Consider the following 8399-nt stretch of genomic DNA (forward strand, 5'->3'; position numbering starts at 1 on the left):
TTAGTTTTATTTTATTTTTTTTCTTTCCAAAAACCTTTTCTATCTTTGGCCAGTTTTATTGAATTCAGAATACCAACACCAGTCCATTCAGTAATGTCATCTATCCATTTCTTTGAGGTCTACCAATTTTTTTCTTTCAATCTTTTTTCCTCATTAGTACCATTTTAATCAATCTGTCTTTTCTCATTCTATAAATGTTTCCAAAAAATCCCAATTTTCTTTTTCTGACTTCGTCATATACACTTTTCTGTCTTCTAAGTTAATTTCTGATGGTTTCGTTCTTTACTTTCTACTCCCAACTGATTCCCAACAAATTTCGGTAACACTTCATCTCAAATGCTTCCAATCTGTCTTTGTCTCTTTTCTTTATTGTCCATGTCTCACATGCATAGAGCAAGCTCGGAAAACTCAACTTTGTTTTTATAGATATATTTCCACTTTTTCATATTTCCTTTAATGGCATATATTCCTTTAATGGCTTTAATGGCTAATGGCTCTATTGGCTACTGCTATCCTTCTGTCAATTTCTTTGGTGCAGTTGTTGTCACAGGTTATAAGACTGCCAAGATACACAAACCGGTCTACTTGTTCGAGTTTTTCTGATTCTATCCGAAATTCCGCATTGTTTCTGCCTTTTCCCGTAATCATCACCTTTGTTTTGTCTTTGTTGATATGCAACCCGTAATCTTTTCCACCAACATGTGTTAGCTCAATTAGTTATTAGGTATTCAATTATTCAATTAGGTGGAATTTATACAATAGGTCTACTTTTTATAAAACATGGTCTTCTTCCAAGATATATACACACACACATATATATATATATATATATATATATATTATATATATATTTATATATATGTATATACATATATGTATATATATTGAAGGGCTTCCCAAATATTTCCGTTCCAAGCCTCAATAGCCCTAGAGACGCCACTATTTTTTACGACTCTGATTGAGAACTATTTTTTTTATTAACTGACTGGTACAATAAAAATTAATCATTTAATGAATAAATGACAAGAAGAAATAATTTTCTAACCATGTTTTGCTCACTGATGGAATAAAAACTGTTGACATATATGCCCAATTTTACTTGTGTTGGCGCATCTGTTAATAATAAATAAGCGTTATAATAAAACTTTTAACATTTTTCATCATTAGTTAATTGGCAAAAAAATTCCGTAGTCGCTTTCACGGATATCTGTCTAATGAAAGTTGCAGCACATGCATCATGTACCGACATTATTGTCAAATTTTACATTTTCATTAAAACAAAAAGGTTTGTTTACAAGCTCTGCAATTTAAGCGTCTGCTACAGCAATAAATTGATTGTTAGGATAATAATTAGCTTTGAATGACTGTTAATCATTGAAATTCGCAGTTATAGTGCAATTCTCAACTGATCAACGGTAGTACCAAAAACTCTAAAAAAAATACTTTATTAAAATCTTTTTGAGTGAAATTTCAAGTTTTAAATTATTTAAAATTAGCTTTTATGAATGATAAATATTAGCAAAAGATATTTTTAATACGATAATGATAATGTGTTTAACAAAGACAAAATAAGTTGAAAAGTAAAAAAGGTCATTTTATATAAGCCTTTTCCTGCTCTTGCAACTTGTTTCGCATTAACATATATTTAAATTACTTTTTAATAATAATGTTGACATTATCATTTAAATTAAATAAACAATTATCCACAGAATTTCTATTATAACTGCTAGGCTTCTATTATAACTGCTAGGCGAAATGTTTACATCAGATTTTACATTTAAATGTGCAACGTTACTGTTTGAGTTAGTGGTATTTTTTGTGCACCTTCAATGTTAACGAATATTTTTATTACATTATGGACATTTAGTTGATTTAACATTATAAACTGAATTTATTAAAATAAAATATTCAACTTTATTAAAATTAAATTTCGAAAATATCACCATCTTCCTCGCAATTTTTAACTCCATAGATTCAATTTTAAAACTAATTTGAACTATGTAAAATAGAATTTCAGCATACAAACAGTAAGCTGAGCGTAAACGGCTAACTCTCGTTGTAATGGCAACAACAACAATGGAAACATTTTTTTTACTTGTCAAAATAAGAAATAAAATGATATAAGAAATGAGTAATAGAATGAATTATGATAAAATGTAATTAGATTGTACGATCCTCCCAAGCTCGAGGACAATGCACGTGCATAGGAGTAAGAATTATATTTAATTAGCACTACGCATCGTTTCTGTCGCAAAAATACTATATGACGAGCTAATTACCGTGTTTATTAATTTTGCATGGAAAAAAATTTAACATAAAATTTTAAATAAGGATAAATTTAAGTTATCATAAAAGCAATCATTTGAATGTGCTAATTATTATAGAGCAGTTGAAACGGACGTTATTTAAATGTGATTTCTGGACGTTTGTATTGTTTGGATGAGAGTAGGTTGCTTTCATGGCATATTGTCTGTTTTTTAGCACCTCTATTTTGCTACCCGGCAAAACGGCAATGTCGAGACGTAACTTGTTAAACAACTGCGACATTGGGCGAATGTTTTCCATTTCTAAATCAGTCAATCAGAACTTGAGACTTTAAATCTTTTACGATAAGCGCCAACACTTTATTTTGTCTGTCCGTGTATCTCGTCAGAGCTGATGTTGAACCATAATTTGACACGACACGTTTGGTTTTACCCTATCTAAGTAAATTCGAATTTGTAGGCAATTGTTGAACTAGATATTTTCATATAAATCTGTAAAGTGCTCCAGATATCTTGTCCGTGAATTTGATCAACGTGCAATTTGTGCTAAGCTAATTAATTTGCCAACTGATTTGAGTATAGCCCCTTAAAATTGCAATTCGCTAATGTAGTTGATACATGAGTTCGCTCTGGTTTCTTTGAGAAATTTGAAAAACTGCTTCAGTGACCCAATTTCATCCAGCGAACTATCCAACTTAAGGAAATTTGAAGTGGTTTCGGACCATAGACATTGGATTTCGTCATTGACGTTGTTTTTCAGATAGCTGCAAATTTTCAGTTTTGTTTTTTTGCGGTTTCTTTTAGTGGCACAATGTTTTTGCCGCCAAGTTTCATTGGCAGCAAAAGTATCTGAAAATACACAATCACTGATTGGCATATTGAGCCACTCTCTAACTTTACATATTATTAGGTTATCATTATCCAAGTTGAACGATGTCCATGTTGTTGAGAAATTGTAGCTGCGAAATTTAAACTGTAGCTGTGTGAAAATTATTAAATTTCCTGTCATGTAGATCGTTTAATTAATTGATATAAATATAATATTGAAAGACATTAAAAGAAGAAAATAAACTTAGAAACGTTCTTGACTTGTTTATTATCAACCGGAACAACCAAAAAAGGAAAAGTGAAGTTACATACAAAGCAAAGAACATTTAGTCAAAAGAAAATAAATGTATATCATAAATCATAATGTTCTAAAATAAAACATAAAACTTAATACCTTCTCATTTTATTCTAAAACAATTGATGACCTTAACATAAATGTTCTGAAGACCCATCACACACATCAGATTTTTAAGTTTTGGTCCTACCATTCTAAAACATTAAATGATCTTAACATAAATGTTCTGAAGACCCATCACACACATCATATTTTTAAGTCTTGGTCCTACTATTGGTTTTGTCAGAGCATCGCAACTCGTTCAAATGAAACTTTTCTCTGACAAAAAAATGTCTAATGTGGATATGCTTTGTTCTTTTGTGAACTTCTGAATTATGTGCTAAACGAATTGTAGACAAAAATTTTTGGCTTTTTTTTAGATCTACAATGTCGTTCAACAATCGTTTGAGCCATATCACTTCACGAGCTGCTTCACTTTCGGCAACGATTTCTGCTTCGGTAGTTGAAATCGCAACTGAGAATTGACGTTGGCTGAACCAACTGATCACGCTTCCTCCAAACATACAGATTACACCTGATGTCGATCTTCCACTAGATTTATCTCCTCCATGATTTGCATCACTGTAGGTTTTAGTGTATTGTTTTGACCAGATTTGTAAACAATACCGACCTCAGCGGTGCCTTGCAAATATTTGAAAATTTGCTTGACTTGTGTTACATTTGACTTGCTGGGTTTTTCCAAACATCTGGATGCTACTCCAATTGCATATGCAATATCTGGTCTTGTTCCCGTCATGAAGTACATCAATGCACCGACTGCTGATCTGTAAAAAAATTTCACTTTCTCGTGTTCATTTTTGTTTTCACTGAACTTCTCAGATTTTGTAATCGGAGTTGTACAGGGTTTACACTGGCTCATCCCAAATTTTTCAAGAATCATTTTTGTATACGATGACTGATTGACTTTAATATTTTCCTTCTTATCTTGATTAATTTCTAACCTAAGAAAATATGTTGCAGGTTTAGATGTTATCTTGAATTCTGACTTAAATTCATTTTCAAAAATTTTTAGTTCTTCTTTATCGGTTCCTGCTACTAGTCCATCATCAACGTACAGTGCAAGTATGAGATTTTTCCTTCCTGTATTCTAATAAACAAACAAATATCTGCATCGCTTTGTTTGAAATGTCTTTTTTTCAAGAATTCAGCAAAGCGTTTGTTCCAACATCTTGGAGCTTGTTTAAGTCTATAGAGACTTCGCTTGAGACTCTTCCTGAATTATCTTTAAAAGCTTCAGGCTGCTCCATTTTATTATCTTCATTCAGTTTGCTGTATAAAAATGCTGTAGACACATCAAACTGCATGAGTGACATCTTTTCACTTAATATTGTTCTTTTAGTTGAACTTCTGACCACCGGACTATAGGTTTCTTTATAGTCAATTCCCTTTTAGGTGAAAAACCGTTTACTACTAGCCTGGCTTTAAAACTTTAAACATAACCTTTTTTTTGTAGACCCATTTGCATGGTATTGCTTTTCCTTTTGGAAAATTTTCCAAATCCCAGGTTTGATTTTCTTCTAATGACTGCATTTCACTATTCATGGCCTTAAACCATTCATTTTTTTTCATCATTTTGAATGGCATCTTTGTAGCTCTATGGTTCAAGTACTTCACATAATGCAGACATAACTAAAGGAACATAACGAGATGGTTTTTTGATATTATTCCTGTCACGTAAAACCATACCTTTGGTCTTCTGATTACAACAATCAGATTGATCTTCTTCATCAGATGAAACTAAACTACGGTTGTGAACATCTTTATCAGTTGAAATACTTTTTTGAAATCAAAGTTTCTTCATTATCATCTTTGATTTTATCATCAATCAAAACTGTATCATCTGAACAACTTTCTTCTTGCAAAATCATTGAATTTGGTTTGACAACCTTCTCATCAAAAATATCATTTCTTGATCGAAGCATTTTATTTCCTGATTGAACAAAGATTCTGTAGCCGTCGTCACCTTCATATCCAACGAAAATACCCTTTACAGCTTTAGTATTCACTTTTCGTCGTTTCTGGATAGGAATATGAACATAGGCTTTGCTACCAATGATTCGTAGATGTATTATCTTAGGTTTCTTGATAAACCACACTTCTTACGGTGATTTTCCTTCTGCAGAAGATGGTCCAGTTCGGTTGAGTATGTAAGTAGTATTAACTAATTCAGACCAAAGAACTTGAGGCAGTTTTTCATGAGCCAGTCTCATGGCTTTTGCTGCTTCAACTAGCGTTCGATTATCACGCTCACTGCAATCATTCTGCTGAGGTGTATAAGGCATAGTTAGGCATAGTTAGACTTTTTTGTTCTCAAATTTACCTCCATTGCCACTTAATACTTCTGAGACTTTATGACTAGCTGATTTTGACTCTGCAAGCATTTGTCTGAGTCTTTCTGGTAAATCTAATTTTTGTTTAACAAAGTAAACAAATCTGTAGTCTGTGAAATTTTGAAATGAGAAGCAAAAAGGACCACATACATCAGTGTAAATTAATTCTCTTGGTTTTGATGCTCTTACTCGAGTTCCAAATTTCAATCGATGTAACTTTCCATAGACATATCCTTCACATGATTCACTGTCTACAGGTATATCGATGTTTAGTTCACGTTTCCTGACCATTTTAACATGTTTCTTATTCTTATGTCCTATTCGTTTATGGTATAACGGCTTGATGTCTAGAACTGAAAGGGTATTCAGCAGTTTGGTCAATTTTAAAGCGATTTCTTTTTTTGCACCAATGTCTCTATCCTTAAAATCATATAATCTGCCTAGGTATACAAAACTGTTTCAAATTTCAATATTCGGAGTAACATAATACACCTTTCTCAACCTGCGATGCTGACGTTATTGATTATTGACGTAATGATTGTTGTTTATTGAAACAAATATTGAGTAATCTGATTAAATTGATATTACTATTGATTTAAATATTTTTGGTTCGTGATGAAACGTTAATATTGAAATGATGAAAAAGTGTTTCTTTACTGAAAACATTTTAAGTCAAGTAGGGAAACAGTAATTTTTCATTGATTTTTCCTGGCATCTTTTTAGCAGATGGGTTAACATTTGTGTGTGTTCTGCCAAGCTATCGACGTCTGGATAGAATCCTTTTTGAATGCTGACGTTGAAAAATTTATTTTGTTGGAGAAAATAATATAATCTAGTTTTTATTAATGAAGATAGAATATTGTAGAAAAGAGGTCGTAGGTCTAAAATTTGCCGGGTTATTGGCATTTCCTTTTTTATAAATTAAAATTGTTTGGCATATCTAGCCAAATTCTTAGAGCTTTAATAATTGTACTATCAAGATTCTCTGAGAGTATAATTAAAAAAACTGTACCTGCGCAATTCAAAGTTTTATTGTGATGGTATAAATCTTCTAAAAATTTGCAATTTCCGCTGGGGTTCACTTCTAACTTGGAAGTCGTTTTCAACAGTTAAACGACTTTGAAATGTATCTTAGTTTTTTACTTTAAAATCATAACATTCAGCGTCATATAGTTTGCTTAGACAAGTTAATGATTGGGTCAATCTCCATCAAAGAATGGTATATATCGATAGTCAATCGCGGCAACATTTGTTCATAAATGCCATCTTTTTTCCTCGTTCCAAATGAGAAACATATATAAACTTTTATTTTCATTTCTTACCAGTTGTACCAGGCTACTTGTCATAGAAAATAAGCAGTTAGGTTTTTATTGTATATTTAATAATTATTTTTAACAATAACTATATTTTTTTATGTAGTTGATTTTCTGTAATAAAAGAGTTTACATTATCATTATTATAACAACGGTAATAGATGATAAAATTTAGTTTGCCCAATGAAACCAAAATTGGTCCGTAAAACATTGTGACCATTTAGGCCAGGACCTCATGCAGTCTAATAAATAATCCGATATTTAATTATATCTTTACTTTATTTACCTAACGTTGGTGGTCTTTCTTTGACATAGCCATCAAGTAAACGTTTCAGAACAATATGTTGCCTGAAATTGTAATTTTAATATTAAAGAAATTATAGTTATTACAATTTGTTTTTTTCTATATCGTATATGAAAAATGTTATACATAATTTTATTTTATTCTAATATTCTTGCCAGGTAAAGAAAATACGTACACACACTAGCCTCGCTAAGCGGGTGCGGACCGCACCAGGTGACATAATCTCAAACGGATGTTACTAAATAAAAATACAGAACAAACGCTTTTTGTTCCAGTCGTATTTCATAAGCGGATAACTGATCATAGGTCTAAACACATGTCAGGTAAGCGTACACAAGTGTTAAAAACTTTAACAAGTTAACAACATTAATGATAGATATTTATTCATTTTTTAATATAGTTTTTTTTACGTTTTCAGTGCTGAAAACTTATCAATAACTTCATTGAAGTCTGAGTCCTTTACTATCTCATATTCAATTGATAAAAATCAAACCTGAGAGTCTTGGCTGTTGGATCTTAAGTAGTTTTTATCAATTTCAAATATGAAAAACTCCGGTCACATAAAGCCTTAGATACATAGATTGTGAAAAATAATTGAAGGCTTAGAGACAGTATTGAAAAAAAAAACTCTAAAATTCCAATTAATTATAAATTGCAAAACAATAAACATTGACCAATCTATAGCTTTTTGTAGAAAAATAGCAGTCGCATTCAGATGCTTTTTAAATCACGGTGTTTTTTAAAAGCTCATTGCCAGATAACTCGTCATGAAAAGATGTTAATTTTGGAACTGAAACCAGTAACTCCTCTTCACTTACGAATAGTAGAATTTTGAATTGAACAGTCGCTAACATATCTGCTACCTTCTTCATAACTTTTGATCTCATCTAAAGTTAAGAAAGAAAACGATTTATAAATCGATTCTTAACTACAGATGTTTTACCCCTGATACACTTCATATGTCAAATAATCATTATAGTAAAAAAAAGTTTATTACCAAAAGAA

Source organism: Helobdella robusta (assembly GCF_000326865.2).
Source record: "Helobdella robusta unplaced genomic scaffold HELROscaffold_29, whole genome shotgun sequence".
Classification (NCBI taxonomy): Eukaryota; Metazoa; Annelida; class Clitellata; order Rhynchobdellida; family Glossiphoniidae; genus Helobdella; species Helobdella robusta.